The following is a 10,713-nucleotide window of genomic DNA, read 5'->3' on the forward strand; positions in this document are numbered from 1 at the left end:
GTTCCACAAGGAGAATAGATGCAAAGAACAATCAAAAGCGGAAAAGAGGGAATTGGCTAAGAGTCCAAGGTTAGAGACAAACAGAAACTTGGATGGCACCGTTTATGCAACCATCATCTGTGAGAAGACACCTGAGTGCAGTGTGGAGTTGTTCAAATAGATGGATGTGATAAGGTCAACCAGTATACGTTTGGGCTTTGGCCTGGGTGAGATACGATGAGGAGTTCAGGTCCAGCAGGAGCCAGAACACCAGCTAAGGCTTGGGGAGAACAGACAATGAACTGTGCCTTTTGTTCATGACTCCTACCAGGACATGGAAAAGGAAGCAACATAGTATCGCCTTCATGGAGTTCTTTCATGTGGTGGTAGTAGTTCAACTATGTGGAAGAGAGTTGTGGGACAGGAGAAGGACTTTCAGGATGGGTAATCAAGCAGTGGCTTACGTGGTGAACAGACACGCCACAAAATATCAGCAGATTTGAAGTTTGTTGAGAGAATTTGTGTTACTCTGCTTACAATGGAGTATACTCTTCAGAGCTAGACACTTGCTAGGGTTAGACAACTATGTGGCTGATGCACTGTCTCGTTCGCAATAGGGGAGGTCCCATAGCTTGGCTCCAGAGGTGGATGGCCCAGCAGCAGCCGTGCCAGCAGGGATGGGGAACATTGGGTGAAGGCGAGGCAGCTGATGAAAAAATCATTTGCAGGATCCGCAAGGCAGTGAGACCGGGATGCTTTGAGTGAGGTCCTGAAGTCAGAAGTGAAGAGATGGACAGGAGAGATAACGGACTAGAGAGCAGGTATGATGACACCGTGTGACTCATGATAGGTCAGATTGGGAAACAGTATTTGCCAGTGAAGGCTGTGGGGAAGCTGGTGGACATTACATTCTACAGGAAATTTATTTGGATTGAACCGGGAAAAGGAGAGTTGGTAAAAGGGGCTTTGGATTGATGGGCAAGAGATAAGGTAAGGAAGACGGGTGGGAGGTGACTGATCACAAGGGCTATATTGGATTTAGTGGTGGAACAGGTGAGACATGCATGCACCTCCACCTTGGTATTCCATCTGTTTAAACCAGTTTTTACCCTCATGTTTTGGGGATTTCAGGGTTTCAGAAGTGGTGTGGGTTGAAGGCATAGGATGTTTGCAAAGGGAGAATGTATGATTCACCACAGCACAGTGTCCAGAAGCCTTATGGTATCAGTGGAAAGTGAAGGGAAGAAAGACAACTTCCCAGTGGCGGCACTGACAAAATTGATTTGGTAGAGAGGAGGATGGGGGACCTGTTTGTGCATGAAGATGGAGGTAAAGAGACTGCACAAGTGGTTGGGTTGTTGCGGCTCTGCTTAAAGAGTTGTGGAACAAATAATGAAGAATTCAGAACACACTCCCTTAGTATAGAGCAACCATTGAGTAGTTTAAGAGGGGGAAACAGGGACATGAGATCAGATGGGTGGGGCTGTGGAACAGTGATTGCATTTGAGGGTGTCAGATGTAGGGGAACAGATAATGATTGAAGCAAGGGTGGTTGCTCTTTATGGGCTCCAGGGCATAGCCCTGCCACTTGTGAGCCCAAGAAGCCATTGCTAACTCAAAGGATTATACTTGTAATAATTCAATTTAGCAGTGTTTATGCAAACACAACTTTCTTGTTTAAATGAACTCTGACATGCACAGGTCAGCTTTTCCACCAGGCTTTTGGTGAGGAGGAGGAGGGGCCTGACACAACACCCTGTAGGTGGATGCCTGGAAAGCGCATGCCTGAGGGGTGTAGTTCAACTACAATCCCCTCACAGAAGCACAATCCATTTTATTTATCAGACATACTGCACATGCCTCGGGCATCACAGAAAATCTTCTAAAAATGTAGCTATCAGGGTGCTTATCAGTGCATCCTTGAAGCCACTTATGAGCCACATAGAGCAGGATGTGCAGGACCCCAGCACAGCCTCAGGGTCTGATAGGACTCTGCTTCCAGCCCTATCAAGAAGCTGGGGGAGGGCTTACGAGGGTCTTCCGTTGAAACCTGGCCCTGCTGCTCTGTCTGGCTACGTGTTTGGAACCCTGGCCTGCAGGTTCCTACGTCTAGCACCTGATGCTGCTGCCATGGTGCCTCTAAGTTTCTATAAAAGAAATGTAAATTAAAAAACAGTGCTGTTTCTCTGTGTTAGTGTGAATGAAAGTGTGTGTGATTGAGAGAGAATGAGATTGAGTAAGATTGTGTGTTTGAGATTGTCAATGAAAATGAGAGTTAGATCAATTAGTGAGTGTGAATGAATGAAGGAAAGCGAGGAACTGAGTAAAGCTGTGAGAGTGAGTTAAGGTGAGTGAGTGAAGGGGAGATACTGGGAAGGCGAGGGAGGGAGTCAGGAGGCTGACTGTGCAGGTTTTAACTGCAAATTCAACCTGTCCATAACCTCTTAAATGAGGCCTAAAACCTTCCTTTTAAATATTCATAGGCCATTCCTAATTAGGCCTTACTTACCTCACCAGGCAGGATGCATGGTATTAAAAAGGGCATGGGAAGGTTAATGTTAAACATGTCCTTGCAGTGACTAGCACCTCAAATCTATTTTCACTGCAGCAGGTTTGGGTGTTCCATGAGAACACATTGGGATGCAGATTTAAGTTTAATAAACATTATCTCCGCATAGAAAACAGCTACAACATTATTTGTTTTCTTTTTTGGAGATTCACTGGTAAAGTTGGATTTGTAATACATATTTTGGAAAGATGACTTTTAAAAAACATCACCTTTCCTCTGCCTAACGTCCCTTGATGCTAAACTTCCATTTTTCTCGCTACCTTCTACCAGACAGTCAGTAAGTAGCATTTTAATGGGTGTGAATGAGATGGGAACGTGCTCCAGGACAGGGACAAACAGCCTTGGCTGTGAGGAGGAATTGTTTCTGCCCTTGACGGGATGGCCTGTAGCCTGGGGCTTGATTAATTTTAAATAGGCCTATGCTGTCGCAAGCAGATATAGCTAACATCCAGTTCTGCACCCTTCCTTTGTCCCTCCAGTCGGATCGTCTTCCATCACAGTGGGCCCTTGTTGACATCATAATTTCAGATCCTGCTGGAGTGTCAAGACCTGTCTGACAGTTCTGCTGGGGCTTTGTATATGACATTTAGGGCGCACTTTAGAGTGTTCCTTCCTGCACATAAACAATCATTAAATAATGATGATTTGCTACTTCTGTGTACTGCATTCTGCACCACACATAGAAGTAACAAATCACCATTATTGATTGTTGATGTGCAGGAAGGGACACCTTCCTGAACATAAATGATCATGGTGAAAGGGTGCCTGTGTTGGCTCTAGGCAGCTAATTTTAGCACCAGTGCTAGGGAAAATACAGGGGTGTGTCATATTTCAGTAGATACGGAGCATCCCTGCGTTACTTAAATTACACGGCGCTGAAAACTTTTCTGCAGTGCTACACCACTTCCTTGTAAATGAAGCCCTAAGACAGCTTTAATGGACTCAGGGCTAAGAAGCCTTGGTATTCGACGCACTAACATTTAATAGCGCCCGCCAGGCTTCTGAGCAGTGCTTTCGGCACTGGCACTCATTATTTTAGAAATAAAGCACTCGCAGCTAAACGTATTGACAAACATGCAGTTATCCATGTAAAAGGGTTGGTGCAAAGGCGGTAACAAAGCCGCCCAAAGGAGGGACAAACGTAAAGCATTTACCAATGATAACAATTGATTTTTTGAAAGGCAAGCCCATGAACGAATGACAGTGATGGGCGTTCGGTGGGCGTGGTTAAAATCCCACAATACTTACAAAAGGTCAGAGAACTTGCACTCAACCTAAAAAGGAAAGACATAATGAAACAAAAGGGGAAGGAAGAAAGTAAAATAATAAATAAAAAAACTAAAAGTTAGCAGGAAGGAAAATGTCCAAATTCTTCTAAAATTGTGCTGTAAAAGCATCATTTTCACTATTTCTGCACTGGAGAGGGTGGAACAATTCTCAAAGGCCTACATAGACATGGTCGGGGGTCTCTCACTTTGCTTGCATGTTTACTGTCATGTGGTTCAAAATGGGGGCTACTCCTTGCTCCATGCCCCTCCCATGCAATGTTTTTAAACTACTCCCTCTCCAGATGCTCCATGCTCCTCCCTCTCCAGAAGCTCCATAATCCTCCCTGTCCTGACCCTCAACATCCTTCCCTATTCTGACATTCTTAGAAGGTCCTTCTCCAGTGCTTAATTTGAGCCGGTGGTTTCCGGTGCGGGCATCGGCACTTATTTTTGAGGTCCGGCACTTATTTTTCTGCCTCAAGCATTTACTGCGAGCAAAAGACACAAATGGGAAAGACGGAAAAAGAGACAAAAGAAAAAGAGCCACAAAGGGAGAAAGCAGAAAGCTGCAAGACTGAGCTGAAGGGGCAGGGAGTGGCTGTAACTGGATTAAAGAGGCCCAATTTGGCTTCAGGATGGCGCTGCCTCAGTATTCAGGGTTGACACATTTAATTGCAGCAGCCGCGTGTTTCAGAGGAGGGCTATGACCACCAGCACGTTTTTATTTACAAATTAAGCACTGTTCTCTTGACGCTCCATGCTGACTTCTGACACTCCTAACACTGTCCACCGCTTCCTCTCCAGACACATCATGCCCTCTGGCACTCCTCACTCCTCCCTCTCCAGACACTTCATAGCTCCATGCCCCTCCCTACCCTGACACTCCTGGCCCCTCCCTCTCCAAACAGTTCCTGCCTTCTGGCACTTCTCACTCCTCAGACACCTCATGCCTCCATGCCCCTCTATACCCTGACACTCCTTGCCCCTCCCTCTACAGACACTCCCTGCCCTCTGGCATTCCCCACTCCTCCCTCCCCAAACACTCGATGCCTCCATGCCCCTCTCTACCCTGACACTCCCCACCGCTCCCTCTCCTGACACTCCTTGCCCTTCCCTCTCCAAACAGTTCCTGCCTTCTGGCACTTCTCACTCCTCAGACACCTCATGTCTCCATGCCCCTCTATACCCTGACACTCCTTGCCCCTCCCTCTACAGACACTCCCTGCCCTCTGGCATTCCCCACTCCTCCCTCCCCAAACACTCGATGCCTCCATGCCCCTCTCTACCCTGACACTCCCCACCGCTCCCTCTCCTGACACTCCTTGCCCTTCCCTCTCTTGAGTCTCCATGCCTCTGGCACTCCTACCTCTCCAGACACTCCATGCCTCCATGTCCCTCTGTACCTTGACATTCCTGCCCCTCCCTCTCCAGACACTCCATGCCCTCTGGCACCCCTCACAGCTCCCTCTGCAGGCAGTTAATGTCCATCATCCTATCTTGACATTCCTCTTATGACACTTCCCTCTCCTCCCTTCTTGAACACTCCTCATTTCTCCTTTTGTGGACACTCCAAGCACCTCACTCTCTCGTGCCGACACCCCATGTCCCTCTCTCCAGATACCCCCTGCTGCGTCTGAACTCTGACACTCCTTGTCCCTCCATCTTCTGATTCTCAACACTCCTCCCTCCCCAGACACCACGAGAACCTCCATCTCCTGGCATTTCCTACCGTCTTCTGACGTGTGAGGTCTGTACACAGAAGTGAGTGTAAGATCTGCATCCACAGGGTGTCAGGTCTGCATCCAAAAGTGATTGTGAGGTCTGCATCTGAAGTGAGTGTAAGATCTGCATCCAGAAGTGTGAGGTCTGCGTCCAGAGATGAGTGTGAGGTCTGCATCAGAATTGAAGGTGAGGTCTGCATCCAGAAGTGTGAGGTCTGCTTCCAGAGGTGAATGTAAGGTCTGCATCCAGATATGAGTGTGAGGTCTGCATCAGAAATGGATGTAAGGTCTGCATCCAGAAGTGAGTGTGAGGTCTGCATCCGGAGGTGAGTGTAAGATCTGCATCCAGAGGGTGTAGGGTCTGCATCCAGAAGTGAGTGTGAGGTCTGCATTCGGATGTGAGTGTGAGGTCTGCATCAGAGGTGAGTGACGTTTGCATCCATGGGTGAGTGTGAGGTCTGCATTCAGAGGTGAGTGTGAGGTCTGTATCCAGGGGTGAGTGTAAGATCTGCACCCAGAAGTGTGAGGTCTGCATCCAGAGATGAAAGAGAGGTCTGCATCAGAAGTGGGTGTAAGGTCTGCATCCAGAGGTGAGTGTGAGGTCTGCATCCAGAAGTGAGTGTGAGGTCTGCATCAGAAGTGGGTGTAAGGTCTGCATCCAGAAGTGAGTGTGAGGTCTGCATTCAGAAGTGAGTGTGAGGTCTGCATCCAGAAGTGAGTGTAAGGTCTGCATCCAGAAGTGGGTGTAAGGTCTGCATCCAGAGGTGAGTGTGAGGTCTGCATCCAGAAGTGAGTGTGAGGTCTGCATCAGAAGTGGGTGTAAGGTCTGCATCCAGAAGTGAGTGTGAGGTCTGCATTCAGAGGTGAGTGTGAAGTCTGCATCCAGAAGTGAGTGTGAGGTCTGCATCCAGAAGTGAGTGTAAGGTCTGCATCAGTGAGTGAGGTCTGCATTCAAAAGTGAGTGTGAGGTCTGCATCCAGTCCTTCTGGACCACAGGATGGAGGTGACACTAAGAGGTCAGGAATGAGATGTCTGCACGTAGCAAAAATTGAGGTCTGCAAATATGGTGACCCTAACAAGGGAGCGACCCTAGAGAGGTCAGAAGCGAGACGTCTGCACTGAGGTAAGTGTGAGATTTGCAGCCAATATTTGTGACCTTATAGATGAGGTGACCTCAGTGAACCGACAGGTCTGCACTGAGGTGAGGTCTGCATGCACCTCTCCTGAACAGAGTTCAGTGAAGCCTACATCCAGCTCTCGTGTCCATCCAAAGGTGAGCGTGAGTTCTATATTCAGTCCTTCTGCCCCTAGGGAGGAGGTGAGCCTGAGGGGTCCTAGGTGAGAGCTCTGCTCTAAGCGTGAGGTCTGCATCCAGCTTTGTGATCCTAGAGTGCCGAGTGTGAGGTTTGTATTCAGCTCTTGTGAAACAGGGATCACTGTTGAAAGGTCTGACTTAGCTCTTGTGACCATAGAGATTAGAGTGTGCGGTCTGCATTCAACATTCGTGAGCCCAGAGAAGTCCTAAGTGTGAGGTCTACATCCACCTTTTGTGATACCAAGACATGCACCTCATTCCACAAGGACTGTGGAGGACGGTGGGCTGCAGTTGGGAGCTGCAGGATCAAATTCTCCCCCAACCTGAGAAGAATGACTCACCTTGTATTTGCGGAGCTGCAGCAGCTCAGTTTCCTGGGATGCGCTGGTTGCAATGCTCAAGGGAACGCCTGCGCCTGCCGGGTGCTGCCGCGTGTACCGTGAGCAGAACAACATCGCCGAACGGGATCAGGGCATGTGCACGTCGATGGAGAGGGCACTTGCTGCACCGCTGAACACTTCCATACCTCTGGAGCGAGTAAGACTAGAACTGGGCCTGTGGGGCCACGTGGGACTCGCTGATGACAGTGCTGACACATTTGACTAAAAGGGTCAAAGGGGAAGTCTTGAGTGCGACCTATCAGTGAACGTTCCCTGGATCCGGCTACCTGTGACCGGGAAATAACCCTCACCATGTTATGCCGAAGAGAGTGGGCCAGGAATTTCTCTGGCAACTACTAGAGTCCCCACCTCAAGGGGATTATTTTGTTGCTCATGATTGTCATTATTCCTCTGACTGTGTAGAGTTAGAAATAAAACACTTTTTCTTGTAAAAGTAAACATTTGACTGGACATTGATTCATTGATAGTACAGTGTGCACTTTGAGTTATGAGTCGTGTTCACTCACTTGTATCTACACTCGTTCGACCCCCCAAGAAGGGAGCCTTTGACTGCTCATCCACTGCTAACACTGAGAGTTAAGTGCCGGACGCGTACGTGGCCTAGTTTCTCAAGATCCATAGTAGGTCGGACCCCGGGACATCAGGAGTTAAAGGCCTCAACCACCACACCTGGACCCTATAGGCCCTGTGTCCCCTGTGGCCCTCTGAAAGAGGTTCTGACATCCATAATGATACCTGGGCGAGACAGCTAGGGCAGCTTTCCTGATTTCTAAATGATGCTAAACTCAAGTGCACTGCACATCTTTGAAATGTAAGTTTTACATCCTGCAGGAAAGCACTGAGAAGCCATATGTGAAAGCTCTCAAGAGCTCCACTACTCAATCTAACATATATGCTCAAAAGTTCATAAATGTACTGCTTCATGCTGCATTCAGTGTGCTTATTCCCAGTGTCCTGCCTTCCCTGTGTAAAGCATTACTCACAAGCCAACATGTCCCTCACCCTCTATGAATGTCTCTCATTTCGTGTCCTACTTGCTGGGCAGTCTTAACTCAGCGGTGGTGACTTGATCCTGGATACCCCCTGATTCTGGATACCCCCTTCTCTTTGTACCGCTCTTTTCTTTATCGGTATTTTCCTCGCTTGTGCTCTGTCTTTCCCAGATGTCCCTCCTCTCTCTGAGCTTTTTCTCTCAGTCTCTTCCTTTAACACTTTAGCAACTCTCCTGTCTGGCTCACTCCTCCCCCTTTATCCGTCTCCCTTTCACTTATTGTCCCTCTCACAGACACCCCTCCTTTAGCAGTGCTCCTTTATTACTCACTGACTGCCCCTACCCTCTGTTTGTCACAGTCCTTTTCAATCTTCTCTGTCTCTCTCCTTGACTGCACCATCTCCTGTCCTCTCTCAGCCTCTCTTCCCTAATTTACATCCATTATCACCTGTCACTCAGTCTTTCACCATCCTTACTTTCTTGCTCTATTGTTCCTCGTCAATGACTGTGACTTTGACAGTCTCTGCTTCTCTTGCGCCTCCCTCTTCTTGGCAGGACCGGCTTTAGGGTGGTGCGAGCGGTGCGGCTGCACCGGGTGCTGACCTGAGGTGGGAGCTATGTTTAGCAAGTACTCAAGAAACTTGCGATTTAAAAGCACCTGCTGAAAAGTTCATTGTGCTTCCAGCCTTCAGGAAGCAATTAAATTATACTTCTTGTGATTAATGTTCCTGCTAGGGAGAGAGATGGGAGTTTTGTCTAGAAGCAGCTTTGACTCACATTAAGTAACGCAGAGGGTTAACATGCCTGCTGCAAAGAAGAGGTCTGTATTCTATGTGGACAGCTGAGTTGATTAGTAAAGCCAGCCTTTACACGCACTTTAAAACAAATGAATGTATGTGAGAGGGGCTATGGAGAGATGAGGGGCACATTTACTGGGTGGTAGTGAGTGAATCCGAGGAGGTGGCCATGGGGAGATTGGGGGCGCCATAAAAAATGTTGCACAGGGTGCCACCAGCACTAAAGGACACTGTTGGGGCCAGATTTACAAGGCCCTATCGCCACTGGAACGTAACTTTTTGGGACACTCCGTTGGCGCTAACCTCTTCTCTATATTTACAAGGAGTTGTAACGCCACTTTTTATGGCTTTACACTTCCTTGTAAATGTGGGCACCTCCAATGCAGATTTCTGCGTCAGAGGGGCGTGTAATGAGTGTTGCGGTGGGAATTCCATCGCAACACCCATTGCTTTTGACGCTGCCCCAGATTTACGAGATATTGTAAATCTGTGGCAGCACCAAAAACTAACGCCACTCCAGGGGTGGCATTAGCATGGCAAAACGAGGAGGAATGCTTTTATTCCTCCTCGTTTTCTGCTTTTTCGATGTGTGCAGTATTCTGCAGCACACATAGAAGAAGCAAAATGCCATGGATAATTGTTTATGTGCAGGAAGGTGTCTCTTCCTGCATATAAACAATCACTCAAAAATGACGCTTTGATACCTCTATGTGTGCTGCATTTTGCAGTACACATAGAAGTGCCAAATTTCCATTGTAGATAGTTTACATGCAGGAAGGGACACCTTTGCAGTGGGAAACGCAGGGCTGCGCTCATTCTTGTAAATATGGCACAGCCCTGCATTTTCAAACTGGTGCAGCACGGCGCTCCTGCTTTTGGCGCAGCATCACGCTACGCCACTTTCTTGTAAATCTGGCACTTGGTATAATGCTGGCACCAGCACATTGGAGGTGATTCTGGCCATAAAAGAGGATAGCTGTGGCATGTGGGAGGGGAACAAACATGACAAAATGCTGGCCCTATCATACTAAAAGTACATTTGGTCACCCATGGTACATGGATAATATTAATAGCAAAATACCAGGACTAGCATATTATATGCAATTGTTGGCATGAGGGGGCACCTGTGGTTTATAGGAGGCAACCATGTCAAAATGCTGACAATGGCACAATGGAGGTTATTTCTGGAATATGCGGGCCCATAGCACATTTTGAAACAAAGGGGTCAACTCTTGTTAAAGGTCAATTTTCATTGGCTTGGCACACCATGAAAGAATATATATATGTAAAGAGTGCCCTTCCACAGTGAATGGCTGTTTAGCAGATTTATGTGAAATGTTTGCCTTAAAATGTACTAATTGGTTGATTTTTTTGAAACTTTTCTTGTGGGGAGAACTGCTTACCCCTGAACCCATTCAAAAGAGCTATGGTTCATCCGCTTTGCTCGTTGCAATTTAGGACAAGTATTTTTCAAAGCTCATGTCAGCACGCTAAAATAGGTGTATACAAAAAAAGGCATTTGTGTTGTATTTAACGACACTATTATAATTTAACTTCAGTGATGTAAATTATTGTGAAATCATCCAGGTTAAGATCAAGCACCATCACTTCCTCTAAAAATTCAGGGTTGAAGGTTCTATGATGTCACTTCCTTTGATATAAATAAGGTCAA

This window comes from Pleurodeles waltl, chromosome 9 (genome assembly GCF_031143425.1).
Source record: "Pleurodeles waltl isolate 20211129_DDA chromosome 9, aPleWal1.hap1.20221129, whole genome shotgun sequence".
In the NCBI taxonomy this organism is placed as follows: domain Eukaryota; kingdom Metazoa; phylum Chordata; class Amphibia; order Caudata; family Salamandridae; genus Pleurodeles; species Pleurodeles waltl.